The sequence below is a fragment of the Rattus rattus genome, chromosome 5 (genome assembly GCF_011064425.1).
Source record: "Rattus rattus isolate New Zealand chromosome 5, Rrattus_CSIRO_v1, whole genome shotgun sequence".
Classification (NCBI taxonomy): Eukaryota; Metazoa; Chordata; class Mammalia; order Rodentia; family Muridae; genus Rattus; species Rattus rattus.
This window is the reverse complement of record NC_046158.1, coordinates 86,325,116-86,342,888: the sequence shown is the minus strand read 5'-3', so window position 1 is coordinate 86,342,888 and position 17,773 is coordinate 86,325,116.

Here is a 17,773-nt window from a genome sequence, read left to right as displayed (position 1 = left end):
GCTGGGTCCTCTTTATGTATCCAGTCTGTTAGTCTATGTCTTTTTATTGGGGAATTGAGTCCATTAATGTTAAGAGATATTAAGGAATAGTGATTGTTGCTTCCTGTTTTTTTCAATGTTAGAGGTGGAATTATGTTTGTGTGTCTCTTTTCTTTTGGTTTCGTTGCAAGGAGATTACTTTCTTGCTCTTTCTAGGGTATAGTTTCCCTCCTTATGTTGGAGTTTTCCATTTATTATCCTTTGTAGGGCTGGATTTGTAGGTAGATATTGTGTAAATTTGGTTTTGTCATGGAATATCTTGGTTTCTCCATCTATGTTAATTGAGAGGTTTGCCGAATACAGTAACTTGGGCTGGCATTTGTTTTCTCTTAGGGTCTATATGACATCTGCCCAGGATCTTCTGACTTTCATAGTCTCTGGTGAGAAGTCTGGTGTAATTTTTATAGATTTTCCTTTATAAGCTACTTGACCTTTTTCTCTTACTGCTTTTAATATTCTTTGTTTTGTGTATTTTGTGTTTTGACTATTATGTGATGGGAGGAATTTCTTTTCTGGTCCAATCTATTTGGAGTTCTGTAGGCTTCTTGTATATTTAAGGGCATCTCTTTTTTTAGGTTAGGTAAGTTTTCTTCTATAATTTTGTTGAAGATATTACTGGACTTTTAAATTATGAGTCAGCACTCTCTTCTATACGTATTATCCTTAGGTTTTATATTCTAATTGTGTCCTGAACTAACTGGATGTTTTGGGCTAGGAACTTTTCACATTTTACATTATTTTGATAGTTGTGTCATATTTTAGTGATATGCATTATCACTATTTATCACAAATCTCTTCCTTGGAGACTTGATTGAGGGACTAGTCAGATGTATGTGGATCAATTTTGTAAATCAGAAGAGGGAGAAGCAAACTGCTGGAGTTTTACTTGTGTGAGTTTGCCAAGCAGCCAACTAGCATTTGGCCATATGAAATGAACAAAAGGGACAGCCAATTAAGAAGGAGTATAGTAAGAGCTGAAATGAATTTTTACTGTTGATTTTCCCATTGGCCTAAGGCCAAGAGTTAGACTATAAGTGTAGAAACTACCTTTGAATTGTGAGTTTCACTAAAATAAAGGAATGGAAAGCAAGGAGTTTTGGGGTATGATGGCCTTTCCCCCAGTTGCTGTACTTCCGTAAGAATCTATGCACCTAGTCTGGCTTGTGTTTTGGAAACATAAGGGGAAAGTAATAGAGTAGAATTGTTTAAAGATTTGGGAATACTAGGAACAGAGGTAAGAAATGCTATAATTAAGCTGTTGTACAAACAATGGGCCAAAAGTTAATGAATCCTTAGGGAGATATCAGGACAGATATTCCTTTCACAAAGGCCACTATTCAGCCTTACATACTACAGGAGGTCATTAATGAAATGAATACATTAATATTTATAAACTGGAAGGTAGAAAAAGGAGAAATAGATTTACAGGGCTGAGGAAGGCAAAGTAAAAATCAGACACACTGTAAAATGATTGAATTAACCAAAAAGTATTTTCAAAGAACTTACTTTTAATAGGTGGTAGGTTTTCTACAGAAAATCCTCATCTTTTAGAACTTCAGAATCTAGGAGGCAGAATAAAGGTACATATAGAACAAATCAGCTGCAGGAGTTCTCTGATAGAATTTTGGTGTTACTTATGTATACTGTCACATCATCTGCAAACAGTGATACCTTGATTTCTTCCTTTCCAATTTGTATCCATTGATATTCTTTTGTTCTCGTATTGATCTGGCTAGAACTTTAAGAACTATATTGAATAGCTAGGAAGACAGTGGACAGCCTTGCCTTGTCCCATATCTTAGAGGAATTGACTCAAGTATCTCTTCATTTAATTTGATGTTGATGTTGATTTGGTTTGATTTTCTGTATATATTGCATTTATTATGTTTAGGTATGCCATGAATTTCTGATCTCTCCAAGACTTTTAACATGAAGGGGTATGGTATATTGTCAAGGACTATTTCAGCATCTAATGAGATGACCATGTTACATGTTTCTTTGAGTTTGGATATATAGGAAATTATGTTGATGAAATTTTCATATATTGAACCTTCCCTGTATCTCTTGGATGAAACCTACTTGATCGTGGTGATGTGTTCTTGGATTCAGTTTGTAAGAATTGTATTGAGTGTTTTTGCATTGATTTCATGAGCAAAACTGACCTGAAGTTCTCTTTCTTTGTTGGATCTTTGTAGGCTTTTGGTATCAGAGTAACTATGGCTTCATAAAATGAATTCACATTGATCCAGGGAAAAAAATTTCCTGAACAGAACACCAATGGCTCAGGCTCTAAGATCAACTATTGATAAATTGGACCTCATGAAACTAAAAAAAAAAAGATTCTGTAAGGCAAAGGACACTGTCAATAGAAGAAAAGAGCAGCCTACAAGTTGGGAAAAGATCTTCACTAACTCTACATCTAATAGGGATAATATCCAAAATATATAAAGAACTCAAGAAGTTACACTCCAAAAAGCTACTAACCCACAGTCTTAATTTCTGAACCGGAACTGTTCCTGTCTAGAAGAACTACAGAGTACAGAGGGTCAGGAAATCGAACAAAAATATGTAGCAGGGGGATGAGGAACTGGGAACAGCCACTGGACGCTCCCAGGACCAAACAGGCATCACTTTAGTCAAAATGTGCAGAGAAGGGGGGGATAGAACCTGTAGTGACCACCTCCAGTAGATAGGCATTGTCCCTACTTGAGAGATGGGGCCACCCACCCGGCTCAACCTAGAAATGTTCCTGTCCAAAGGAAAAACAGAGACAAAAATGGAGCAGAGACTAAAGGGTCAACCAAGGACTGCCCCACCTGGGCATCCATCATGTCTGCAGACACCAAGCTCAACACTGTTGGGGTGGTCAAGAGGGGCTTGCTGACAGGAACCTAGTCTGGTGGTTCCTGAGGGAGTCCGGTCAGCAACTGACCAATGCAGATGGGGATCCTTGGAGTCAACGATCAGACTGAGCTCAGGGAACTTGGTGAGGAAGCTGGTGGAAGGACTGGAGGGGTGGACAGGGCGGGTTGCGACCTTTTTGGAAGAGCATCAAAGGCTGACCTGACCACTCAGTGCTCCCCGAGTCTAGACTACCAACCAAGGGATGTACCTGGATGTATCCATGGCTCCAGATACATTTGTAGCAGAGGATGGGATGCCCTTGCCTGACAGCAATGGGAAGGGAGGTTCTTGGTCCTGTGGAGGCTTGATGCCTCAGCATAGGGGATGCTAGAGTGATGGGGTGGGAGAGTGTGGGTGGATTGGGGAGCACCTCATACAAAGGGGAGGGGGTAGGCAGATGTAGGGAGGGGTTGTGGAAGGGTAGCCTGGAAGTGGGATATCTTGGGATAGGTGGTTGGTGGAGGGGTAACCCGGAAGTGGGATATTATTTGAGATGTAAACAAATGGAATACCACCCCCAACAATCAAACAAACAAACTGCAGAGTCAAAAATGGAGAAGAAACTGAAAGAAAGGCAGTCCAATGACAGGCCCATCTTGGGATCCATCTCATGGGAGGGCACCAAGGCCTGACATGATAATTGATGGTATGACATGCGTACAGATGGGAGCCAAGCGTGGCTGCCCTCTGAGAGGCTCTACCAGGAGCTGGCTGAGACAGACACAGATACTTAACACCTAACCATTGAACTAAAGTTGGGGCCCCCTATGGCTGATTAGACGAAGGACTGAAGAAGCTGAAAGGGAGAGGGACTCCATAGGAAGACCAACAGTCTCAACTTACCCAGTCCAGGGGGAGCTCGCAGAGACTGAGCCACCAAACAGGAGCATGCACAAGCTGGTCTGAAGTCCCTGGCACAAATATAGCAGAGGTCTGCCTGGTCAGGCCTCAATGAGAGAATATGTGCTTAGTTCTTAAAAGTCCCAGGAATGAGGGAGGCCTAGTGAGGGTGGAGCACCCTCTTGGAGGTAAGGGGGAGGGGAAATGGGCTGAGGAACTATGGGACGGTGGAATGAGGGGAGGTACAATGACTGGAATGTAAATATAATAATAATTATTATTACTATTATTATAATAGTAAAGAAGATAGCAATAAACTGACTTCTAAGGATATCCTGCTATACGCATAAATTGATACCTTATCCATTCATCTTCAGAGAGGCTTCCTCTTTTAGAGTATGGGAACAAATCCAGACACATGCTCTGTCCACAGACAGACACTATGCAGAGAGAAAGACCTTGGAACACACAGCTTTAAATGAAATGACCCCAGCAAATACCTCCCCTCAGACCTCAGGGAAGCTACTGGAAAAGGAAGCAGAAGGACTGAAGAAAGAGACGATAGGCAGCACCAACAGAACAAAGCTCTCTAAAACAACTGAGCAAAGCTCATGGGAAATGTATGTGGGAGGCTCTGGTCATTGGGCTCTTTTATTTTTCTATTTGCTTGGTGTGTCCAATTTCAGTACAATTCTTTTGTCTTAATATATTTTATATTGTTATGTTTTGTTATCCCTTTGAAGAATCCTCTTTTCTAATTGGAGACAAATTGGAAGTGGATTCAGTTGTAAGGAACCTAGAGTAGAGGGACGGGAAATTACATTCAAATTATATTGTATGAAAGAAGAATCTATGTGTAATAAAAGGGGAAAAAAGAAAAATAAAATGTGGTGGCTGGTGAATATGTGTGTAAGTTTTCTGTTTTTTTAATAGATCCAATGGAAGATTTAGTTTTGTTTTTATTCTGTAAAATATTGCAAACTTATTCAATAGATTGAAGTTAAAATTATTTTGACTTTCATTTCTTTTTAAATGGAAGACTGGAATGTATACAAATAGCAGTTAATTACTGGATTTTCCAAGAGGGCATTATGGTAGTATTCCTGATTATATCACATCAGATGACAGCTGTCACGGGGAAACAGTAATGACTCACTGTTTCATAGGCTTTATTTTTACAGAAGAAACCTACTTTACCTACTAGCCCAATCTGTTAGTAGATCATGAACTAAGAAATGAGACCTGTTATAGTATCCATGACAGACAGCACCACACCTGGGCTATAAATATTGTCATTTAACCCTATTAAAGATTTGAATATGTATAGATGTTTGTATTATGAACTGATGCAGATGGAAGCTATGGTAGATGACCCTCTGAAATCTACTGTATGACATTTTCTTCCTGATTCTTATGTTTATTAAGCATATCTAGTTATGTTTTAGCAATGCATATATTTTAAAGTTGCATAAATAGTTTTGCATTTGAAACCATTTACCAACAGAATTCCATTGAAAACACTGTAAAACAACATGGATGTTTTCACTTAAGGAATTTTAGTACATCACCATTTTTCAAAAGAATAAGAAATACTATGTTAATATTTGAATGCTTATTCCATAAAGTTATTTACCTATTTACTTAAAGATCCAGTTCAGAGAACGTTTGCCTCTTCCACTAAAGTCTGAAGTGAGTAAATGCATGAACTTTAATTACAGGAAGAACTTTGGAATTGCTTTCCTGAATGGAGACTCTTTAACACATAATAAAGAGAATTATGTATATCTTATAAGTATCTCAAAGTGTTTAACTGAGAAATGTTCCTGTCTAAAGGAAGAATACGGAAAAAAAATGGAGCAGAGAGCGAAGGAAGGTCCATCCGGGGACTGCCCCACTGGGGGAATCCATCCTGTCTGCAGACACCAAACAGGACACTGTGATCAAGCCGCACTTGCTGACAGGAACCAGGTATGGCTGCTCCTTTGGAGGCTCAGCCAGCAACTGACGAATACAGACGTGAATGCTTGGAGCCAACCAGCAGACTGAGGGACCCTGGTGGAGGAGCTGTCAGAAAGACTGGAGAAGCAGAGGGGGATTGCGACCCCATATGGAGAACAGCATTGGCTGTCTGGACCACCTAGTGCTTGCAGGTAGACCATCAAACAAGGAGTGTATAGGGAGAGATTCATGGCTCCAGATCCATTTACAGCAATAGGAGGGGAGGTCCTTGGTTCTGTGGAGGTTTGATGCCCCAGTGTAGGAGGATGCTGGAGGGGTGGGGCAGGAGAGTGTGGGTGGATGGGAGAGTACCCTCACAGAGGCAAAGAGGAGGGGGAGGACAGATGTGGATGAGGGGGTTGTGGAGGAGTAACAGGGAAGTGCGACATCATTTGAGACTTAAATGAATGGAATGCATAATTTACAAAGGAAAAAATGAAAATCAAATACTATCATAAAAATAAGTATTTAATAGAACTCATTCCTTAATTCATCTAATACTTACTTAATGTGCAATATATACTGGAATTATTTACATGCTACTGCATTTATTATTGGAAAGAAGAAATTTCATTGTTTAAAACATTTAAGGAAAGCACTTTACAAAAGGGTGATTCATTTTGATCATTTTTAGTGTCGTTATTATATCTCAAAGTACATTAATAGATCCTACTGCCAGAAAGTAAAGGGAAAACGAGTTACTTTTCAATTTAGTTACCTTTATATATACATATATACATATTGTATATATACATATATTCATTTTAAGATTTCTAAATTTGCAAACATTCCAGTGGTTCTACAATTTCCATTAAAATTCTTCATTTTGAAATATAAAACCCAATATATCTTCTCTTAATACAGAGGCTTAGGATTCAAGCTAATTTAATAAAGCTTTTAAATGAAGTTGGAATAGTCAGTGACTCATAGGTCACAAGTGGGTGGCAGGTGACAGAGGGGAAGGCCTCCAGGCAGAAAAGAGACTTTTAGTACTTGTTCTCCAGTCAAAATGGAATGAGATATTATGAGGTATTACTTCCTCTGCTATTTTAACCTACGGTTAATGCATAAGTCACATTTCCCCACAATTCTATACATGAAAGTAATATTTACAGAATTTGTAAAAAGAAACTTGTCAACTATCCTCCCTCGATACCAACAAAACTGAAGCTTAAATATTTTTTTTTTTAAAAATTAAGCTTATGCTTACAGATTCAGGGTTATTCCCTCTGTTCTTTCTTCCCCATTACTGAAGGAAAGCATTTAGGTGTCTACTTGGGGAAATCATAGCCATTTTATGCAAATATTAGCAGATTTGGCTGACCACCCAGTGTAACTTAGAGTTACTCAGAGCAAACAAATAATCCATTTACACCTACATTATATCAAGTCAATGATTTTGCTTTCCTAACTAGACATGTTCACACATCCATCAATATCTAAACAGAAAGTTTGGTACCCTAACTTCAGCACTATTTTCACATCTTTAGAGTGAACTAGCCATAATTTTTAAGGCCAATGATGTATTTAAATCCTCAGATTCTAAGCACTTAATAATAGTACTAGCAGAGTAAATCTCCTTGTTTTATCTGAATACATTGAACAACAGACTAATTTATTATTGAAGCACAAAAATCATAAATTAATAGTAGAAACATGGGAGTCTAGGGAGATGATGTGTGGTTAAAGGATTGTGATGCTCTTATAGATGGCCAAGGTCCTGTTATCCGGATGCTCAAAACTGCTTGTAACACCAGATGGAGCTTCAAGAATCCAACACACTCATAGCATCCATGGCTACCCAAGACCCATTCTAACACCCTCCCTCTCTCACACAGATAGATAGATAAATAAATAAATTAAATAAATATTAAACCTTTTAAAAATAAAATATAAACTCTATAAAAAGTTTTAGTTTTATTTCTTTTAGAAATTATGACATTAATGGTCCACAAATAACCTTGAAAACAAATCTATACAAATTATATTACTAAATTTATTGTGTCAATTTGTCTTTATAAGCATATAAGAATTACAATGGTTAGATAGATATTTCAGTAGTTATGAGCACTTGCTACTCTTGCAGAGGACCTGGGAGGTTCTGAATACCCGTATAAGACAGCTCTCAACTGCCTATAACTACCATTTAAGAAAGATCCAATGCCTTCTGGTTCCTGAAATGAGCTGCACGCACATGCACACACACACACACACACACACACACACACACACACACACACACACACACACACATCCATGTACTTCCCCACACACATATACATAATTTTCTAAGTTTCTAAAATAATAAATCCTTTCAAATGAAATAAAAAGCCAGTCTATATAAGTGATTATAATTAGCAAATTCTATCTTACGCAGTACTGCTTATAGTTGACAATGTTAAGGAAATCCTATATGTTAATTTAATTAAATACCTTGCATGAGTGAAGGACATAGAAATCATTTAACTTACTAGATTCTATCAGGGATAAAATGCTTATTTTTCAATATGTAATAATAATTTGCTATAGAACAAGCACAGGGATAAGCTCTGAATATACCTCAGGGAACTTAATAAAAATATTTTTTCTTCTATCATTCTGATAAAACTTGTGAGTAAACATCAGCTTAAAATGTAACTATTTAAAGGCATGAAAAAAATTGCAAAAAATTATGGAAAGTTCACATAAATCATGTGATCACAAATTGTCAGTGCCAAAAGAGAAATGACTAGCTTCCTAAGGAGAAAGGAGCACCTGGAATATTAATGTCAACTTAAGTATGACCCTTAAGCTGTAAACAAGTCAGTCGTGAGGGTGACAGATTAAAATGTTTGTAATTTTTAATATTTGGGATATTCCAATGATTCAGTGACAGTGAAACAGTAGAACAAATGTGAAAATCAGTAGAATAGTGACTGAGATCAGACAAGAACTACAAGTCTTTAGTGAACAGTGAATGATAAAAAGCAAAAACTAATCCCAGATATTAAAGAAGTGATAATAAAACCCCACAGTCCTATATAGATTGCTATGGAAAACACAGTAAAGAGAGGCTGGGACATAGAAATATGAGAAAATGAGATGGTATAGAGACATTAAGGACAGGAAAATATTTGAGGAAGGAACTTCTTGACTTATTAGGGATGCACTGAATTTACCACTATCCCTACTCCTCAGTTTAAGACAAGAATTACAGTGGTATTTCAGTGTGCATTTCTGACTGGAGAATAATCACAGTAAAAGTGTGTGAAGGAGATGATGAAAGATGAAATGCTACTGGAAACTTTGATAGCAGGAGATCAGAAATGAGAAAATAGGTATGCTTTTAGGAACAGCAAGGGTTCATAATTAGAAGGTCTTCTAAGTTAAAGATTACAAATACAGGATGCTCTTAAAGATGAAAAAGAATATGCCCTAAGAATGCCCAACATAAGCAGAAAATGTCAAGGTAGTCTAAAATATCAAGTTGAATTGTACTTGCTGCCTATTGGGACCAAACAATCTGTTGTAATCCTTTTCCCAGTGTTTTCAGAAGTCTGTGGGAGTGGAAGAAAGAGAAATTCAGTTACCTAGTTAAAAACTGCTGTGTAGGAAGGATTAAAAGCAATAGAGACATTTCAACAAGTTTTGGCATAACTAGAAATGTTAAAAAGTAGTAGAATAAATAGTAGGATTAGATGTCTTAATAACATACATATTTGCATAAGCCTGGAAGTGAATTCCGTAATAAAGGAAATAAATTGGACACAAAAGCTGAACAAATTATACTGAAAATCTACAAGGACCTCATAGCGCAGCAGACCCTTCTCCAAAGAGCTTGAAACGAAAGATGGATTGACATGGAATTGAAGATAACACTGTGGAGATAAGAGAAAAGTTAAAGCAAGATTCAGTTGGCAGAAACAATAAATGATTATAATATTATATACGTATATATATCTTCAGGATTATGAAGGTTAAAAATGGAGGGCAGTTGCATGTTTTAAGGAGAAAAGAATAACCTAAATAGGTTGGTGATGTTTGAGGGCTAAATGAAAAGAATGATACAATTCCAGGCAGCTCCTGATGCCCACCCATAGATGGAGTCAGCTAGTTTTGCACTGCTATGTTCCTTCTTTCATTTGCTTCCGATTGCCTGACAGCAAAAACAGAACGAGCAAGCAGTGAGGAGATAGATGCTCAGGGGTGATGTATAGGAAGTCAGCAGCATCTCTGAAGATTGAAAGTAAAATGGAGTAATTTAAAGTTAGATCACATACATAAATAAAGCGAAGTACAGCACAGCAATTCTGTTTTGTAATGAAGAGCATTAGAATGAAGTGCTTTCAAGATGAATGATAGGCATAACTCTTCCCCGAGAAGCTCATGCTCATGTCTTCGATGTGGACTGTTCTTTCTCCAAGTTAAATCTCTCTTCTCTCAGTTTTGCAATGCATATCTTTCTTTACAAATGTCTAAAAGTCTATTAAAATATTGTCTCCTTTTAAAAAAATTCTAAGTTTGAGAATTACATTTCTTCCTTCACGGTCTTTCTTCCCAAATCTCACATATAACCTTTGGCACTTCCTTTCAAATTCATGGTCTCCTCTTTTTCACTGATTTTTATTTCATGCACACACCCGTGTGTGCATTCACACACAGAGATAATACTCTTACACAAATGCACACACACACACTTAAATATTGTACACACATATGACAGTATGTTCAGTCAGTATAATGCTGCTTGTACGTGTATCTTCAGGGATGACCACATTGTACTAGACAATCAATTGATGTGGCTTGCTTGAAGAGGATCACCTCTCCTTCTCACAAGTCTTCTAGTTGTCTATATTTCTTTGTGATGGTTAAGAACTCATGAGTTTTTCTCCATCCACTTTAACATATCTCTTGGTGCTTACATTATGCAGTCATGTTGGAACCTTAACAACTTTGTTTCAGGCTATAATATTTTTCAGTGTTGAAGCTAACCATGTTGGTTCTATATGTACAGAAAGACCTCCTCAGTCTACTACAGACAGCAGAATTGGGTTGTGCCTTCTGCTGCTGGTGCCCCGCCATCTTTATTAGTGGTCTATACAATGATATTCATGAGCACTATTTGTGGGTTGCCTTCCCTGTGGCTTAGCTACTCTACTCTTTGTTTTCACTGTTTAACTTGATTGATTCTGATTTCTCCCCCTCCTCCTCTCTCATTTTCTGTATTGTTTTGTTTCTGTATTGGCTTCTGGTCAGACGCACACTCAGTGTTTAAAGAAATATCACTTGTCCAAAGATTAATCTTTTTAGATGTCCCTGTCCTGTGCTTAGTGTAATGATCATGGTTGAGTTGAAGGACGGCAACTTAAGAACAGATGTGGTCCGGACTGACCCTGGACTCTGACCTCATAGGTAGCAATGAATAGCCTAGTAAGATCACCAGTGGAAGGGGAAGCCCTTGGTCCTGTTAAGACTGAACCCCCAGTGAACATGATTGTTGGGGGGAGGGCAGTAATGGGGGGAGGATGGGGAGGGGAACACCCATATAGAAGGGGAGGGGGAGGGGTTAGGGGGATGTTGGCCCAGAAACCGGGAAAGGGAATAATATTCGAAATGTAAATAAGATATACTCAAGTTAATAAAAAAAATGAAAAATAAAGTAGGGAATTTAACATACTCAGAAGTGTGATTAACATACTATACTGCCAAAACACTATTAGAGTACACATTTTAAAGGAAAATAAAATACTAAAATCATTTAAAAAAAAAAAAAACAGATGTGGTCTTGACCTTAGCCACTCTTTTGTCTGAAAGAAAGTGCCTCAAGGCCATCAGTTGAAATCAACGTTGTGATAATCAACAATGTGAATCTTTAACTAATACCTTCTGGCTGTGAAGCACATCAGGAATGCTTTGATGTATGACATTATTGGATCGTTTTCTTGTTCCTAAACCTGTACCTGTTGGCTTTACTAACCTTTCTATTTCAGTGTAGGTGAAGCTTGGGGTACTCTGTCACTGTTTTATCACAGTTTTTCCACAACCTTCAACTTTTACCGGTTCAGACTGTTCGAATTTTCATCTATAACGTCTTGCTAAGTGATATTCATCTTTTAAAACAATAGTAAGGAAATACAGTATGATATGTATACTTAGAAGTCTCCACCTTTACCTGTTGATCTTTCTACTTTCATTTTTAAAAAGGTAAGTTTTCTATTTCTACTGAGAGATTTATACATTTGGAAGTACAGACATTGGATTAAGGATTGCTTAGTGGCTTAGTGATATAATGATAATAGTCAAACTAATGTGAACATGACAGTTCATTCCCATAAGCCCAGCTTTTGGGAATTGGATGCACAAAGATTATGAATTCGAAACTATCCCTGAACCTAGGCTGCAATTTGGGAGTCAACCTATATTACATAAAGTTGTCTCAAAATAGATATTATAGTAATTTAAAACTAAGAAATAAATATGAATGAAAGCTATAAAATTTTGGGTCTTTTGGTCTATATTTATGTGTGATTACATGGTTTTATATGTACCCTACCTCTTTGTGTCTGATTATGAGGTAGCATAAGCTTTGATTTAAATAGTAAAAATGTCAAACAGCTACACAAAATACAGACATCTTGATCATGACATGGTCTTGCTTTCTCAGTTCTGCAATGTAATACGAGGAGAGCAGGTCTCTCAAGGAGTAATTACTCACACTTCAGAGTGAAGCCTTGCATTTATGGATAACTGTCACCATATGGAGATTGCTTTTCTGTGAGTCTCTGCTGTCCTGAAATTCAAGGTGACAACAAGTTTAGAATAATGACTCTTCATTCTGCCTTCAGCCTTGGACGAAGGTAAGTCAAAGAGCCATTCTCTAACTGATAACATGCCTATGCAGAGGCAAACAGGATTGTATCCAAAGTAAAGGAAACAGACATGAAGGGACGGTTCACATGCCGTCTCTTTATCCTGGCTTTAGCAAACCTTGTGAGCCCAAGTGAGTCAGTTTCTCTTAACAAAAGTAGGTTTTTGAGGAGAGACAGAGCAATCTAGTGCTTTCTCAGAGGACCTGATGATAGAACGAAAGGAACCTGGTTCTCTGTCCTTGCCCAGGAGTAACTTTGGCAAGGGAGTCTGGGGGTCTGGAAGGAGTTAAGGTTTTGGTTCTCAGGAATTGGACTTTTCGCTCCTGAAGAGACTGATGTTACCAGTTGCTCAGCGCTGTGTCTTGGTCTGTTATGTTTGAGTTATCCTGTGTTCCCACTGTGCAGCATTCCTTGATTAGCTTTCTGCTGATTTTTCCCATATAAAAGGATGCATTTTTGCTGACTCTGTCGTATTTTTCTCCAGGAAATAATGTATAAGATGCTGTACTTCTCTATAAGTTTGATTAGCAAGCGACATTGCCTGGGAAAGAATTCCTAAAACCAGCTCTCACTCTGCTTTAATCTTCTCAGCTCCTGGCCAACTTCCCATTATGACACTGTCACTGAAGAATCTGTTTCCAAGTTGGCTTTTGACACCTCTTATAATATATCTTAAATCTAAGTCTAGTTAATTTAAATTTGTTGGAAAGAAAGAACAAGGAGGCTCTAGGACTATTAGCAGAATTTGTCTGTGTTTATAACTTTTAGGTATTTAAGATAAAATGTGCTTCCTGGGTGTCACAGAAAACCTTCAGTGTCTACACTGAAATATATAGAAAAATTACATTTTGTTGGAAAATATAAAGGTTATATTATAAGTGAACTATTGTAAAGAAAATATAAGACAAGAATCATCATCAAGTGGAGAAAAAGTAACATAAAACCTAGCTGTGGGAATATGGTTTTAACATAGATGGTACTTTTAATGATTTATTTTTATTTTTAAATATGTGTGTGTGTGTGTGTGTGTTTGGGTGTCTGTGTGTCTGTGTGCATATGAATATATGTGCGTGTGCATGTGTGAATGTGTGCAGACATGAGTGTGTGTGTGTGTGTGTGTGTGTGTGTACATGCATCTGTTCACCATAGACAACAACAAGATGTCTATTGATATTCCAGATCTAGAATTACAGGTTACTGAGAGTTGCTACACTTAGGTACTAGAAACTAAACTCAGGTCTTCCCTAATAGTGGTACATCTTCTTATCCATTGAACCTGGTTACCACCTCTAATACAGAATGTTAAAATGGTTTGCACCATAAGCCAATATTGTCTAAGCCAAAAAGGGTTGTTTTAAATGTAAATAGAGAAATCAGTACAAAAGTAGAAAGCTTAAGAACTCCATGAAGACATAAAGTACAGCCCTTAAGGACATATAAATATAGGCATAGATCCGTGCTTTGCTGAATCCTCATGGAGAGGCTGCTTCTTCTTCCTGTAGAATGTAATTAACAGGGAGACCACAGCTGAATAACATGTAGAGAGCACTCGGTCCTAAAAGGGACATCGAATCACCTCCCTCTACTCAAGGCTCAGGGATTTCTCCAGAAGAGGAGGTGGAAAGATTGCCGGAATCAGAGGTGAGAAAGAGCTGAAGGATGTGGCATTTTCCATACAAAATAGGGCTGAGGCACAAATGAACCCACAGCCTATGACAGCATGGAGAAGACCTTTACAAGTTCAAACCTGACAAAATCCAGGAATGAAGAAAGATGAGAGGGTTGGCAGAAAATCCCGTTGCCAACCAAGAGACTATTTGCAATTAATAACTGCCGGGAGATGGAAAATTAGTTTTCTTCAAAAGAGAGACCCTGCAGCATGCCAAACACACTTCAGGGAAAGCAGCTAGCTCAGGAATTTTGAGCCAACACAAATGAGACTCTCTTTAGTTTGGGTTTTGTTTGTTTTTCATTTTTTCCTTGTAAATTGTTTTGTTTTAATTTTAAGAAAGAATATTAAGTGGGTTGAAGTAAGAAAGTGGTAAATCAGGGATTAAAATGGAGAAAATGACCAAAATATATTTTAGCAATAATAAAAAAGAATGAAAATAAATATCAGAGAAACAGAAAGATTGAAGGTGGTATGAATAATTTCTAGTTTAGATTTTATTATAGATTCATGTCACCTATTAATCTCCCCTCCTTCTTTGGGAAAAAGCTACAAAAACAGATAATGGAACCCCAAACATCCCTACACTAAAATTTAAATTCAGCTTTGGAGTTTCAACAATGGAAATAAAATAGTGACTTCCAAAAAAAGCTTGGGGGGTGAATAGAGGCATAAGAAGGACCCTAAGAGTGATGCACTAGAGAATTGTATACTTCCCTAGGCAAATGAAGCCATTCCATAACCTCTGCCAGGTGGAAAGAGATTTTGGGAGTCAAGCATTGTTGTGGCTGTACAAACCCTTGAAACAGAGAAAGCACCATCAGCAACGTTCTAAGAAGCTGAGCCCCTCTTAGCTCTGCAAAGGGAGAAAACATTTTAAGGGGCGGTATCCCACCATTCAAGAGAAGAAAGGACTTTAAGCTCAATTTGCTGCCCTTAAATTGTAAATCTGCCCCATTATTTCCTAGTGAAGCTTTCTCTCAAGGAAATAAGCATCCAAGAGCTCCAGGTAGCTCAAAGTAGTAGGCAAAAATATTAAGTTCATTTTCTGCACTGGGACTTTGTTTTATGATTAAACCACGTCTCCCACCTAAATGGTTTTGTGAAATAACATTCTTACTTCTCTGTTGTTCTGACAAAAACAACTTGAAGGAAACGTTTTTTTGGGATCATACTTCAAGGTGAAAGGTGAAGTCCATCCTGGCACAGAGTTGAGCCAGCAGAACCTTGAAGTAACTGTTTACATTAGGGCCATAGTCAGGAAGAAGAGAGCAATAAATACTATGCAAAGGCAATGCTTTCCTCCTGAGACAGTCCAACATCACATACCAGGAAATGATGCCACCCACAATAGGGTGTCTTCTTACATGGATTAGGTTAATCAAGACCATCCTTCACAGGTATTCCCAAGGCTAATATAACCTGCATAATTATCTCTTGTAAGTATGTTCAGAGACTTCTTTGCTAAGAAATTCTAGATCTTTAGTTTTTATTAATCATTCTATTTGTTTACATCTCAAATGATATCCCACTTCCCGGTTGCCACTCCACCAACCCCCCCATCCCACATCTGCCCTTTCACCTCCCCTTTGCCTATATGAGGGTGCTCCCCGACCCACCCATACTGTCCCACCCCACTAGTACAGCATCCTCCTAGGCTGGGACCAAGGATCTCCCCTCCTGTTGCTGTCAGTCAAGGCCATCCTTTGCTATATATGTAACTGGAGCCATGGATCCCTCCTGGTACACTCCTTGGTTGGTGGCCTAGACTCTGGGAGAACTGGTTGGTCAGGCCAGCCTATGTTGTTCTTCCAAGGGGGTTGCAATCCCCCTCTGCTCCTCTGGTATTTCGACCACGCCCCCCACCAAGTTCCCTGAGCTCATGATGATTGCCTCCAAGCATTCACATCTGCATTAGTCAGTTGCTGGCCAGACCTCCTCAGGAAGTACCACACTAGTTTCCTGTCAGTAAGCACCTCTTGACAGAGCAACAGTGTTGGGTTTGATGTCTGTAAACATGATGGATCCCCAGGTAGGGATGTCCTTAATTGGCTATTCCTTCAGTCTCTGTTCCATTTTTGTCATTGTTCTTCCTTCCGCAGGAACATTTCTGGGTTTAAATACTTTGAGCAAGGTGGGTGGCCCCAGCCCTCAATCAGGGGCCATGCCTATCTACTGGAAGTGGTCTCAACAGGTTCCTCTTCTCTGCACATTTCTGTTAAAGGCATCCCTGTTTGGTCCTGGGAACCTCACATTTTCCTGGTGTCTAGGACCCTCCAGTGGCTATCCCCAGTTTCTCGTTCCCCTGCTACATATTTTTGTTCGATTTCCTGACCCTCTGTACCTCAATTACACCACCTCCAGTTCCTGATACTGCCACTCTTATTTCCTCTCCCCCCTTTCTCCCTCCCTAGCCCCTCTCCCTCTACCTTCCACAATCATTCTGTTCCCCCCTCAATGCACATCTTGGTCTTCCTTCTATGCTCTATCTGGTCTTTGGTTTGCTATATGGACATTGTGAGCTTTGGGGATAATATCCACTTATCAGTGAGTATATACCATGTTTGTTCTTTGTGTCCGCATTATCTCACACAGGATGATACTTTCTAGTTCCATCCATTTACCTGTGAATTTCGTGAAGTCATTGGTTTTAATTGCTGTGTTGTGAATATGTACCACATTTTCTGTATCCATTCTTCTGTTGAGGGACATCTCGGTTGTTGCCAGCTTCTGGCTATTATAAATAAGGCTTCTATGAACATAGTGGAGCATGTGTCCTTGTTATATGTTGGAGCATCTTTGGGAATATACCTAGGGGTGGTATAGCTGGTTTGTCGGGTGGAACTATTTCCAACTTTCTCAGGAAATACCAGACTGATTTCCAAAGTGGTTTTACCAGCTTGTAGTCCCACCATCAATGAAGGAGTATTTCTCTTTCTCCCCATCCTTCCCAGCATCTGCTGTCACCTGCATTTTTGATCTTAGCCATTCTGATTAGTATGAGTTGGAATCTCACGGTCATTTTGATTTGCACTTTGCTAATGACTAAGGATGTTGAACATTTCTTTAAGTGCTTCTGAGCCATTCGAGATACCTCTCCTGAGAATTCTCTATTTAGTTCTGTATTCTCTTTGTTATAGGCTTATTTGGTTCTCTAGAGTCTACCTTCTTCAGTTCTTTGTATAGTTTGGATATTAGCCCTCTATCATATGTAGGGTTGGTAAGTATCTTTTCCCAATCTGTGGATTGCTGGTTTGTCCTATTGACAGTGACCTTTGCTCTGTACAAGCTTTTCAATTTTATGAGGTCCCATTTGTCAATTGTTGCTATTAAAACATAAGCCATTGCTGTTCTGTTCAGGAAATTTTGCTCTGTTCCCACGTATTGGAGGCTCTTCCCCACTTTCTCTTCTATTAGTTTCATCATATCTGGTTTTATGTGGAGGTCCTTGATCCACTTGGACTTAAACTTTGTA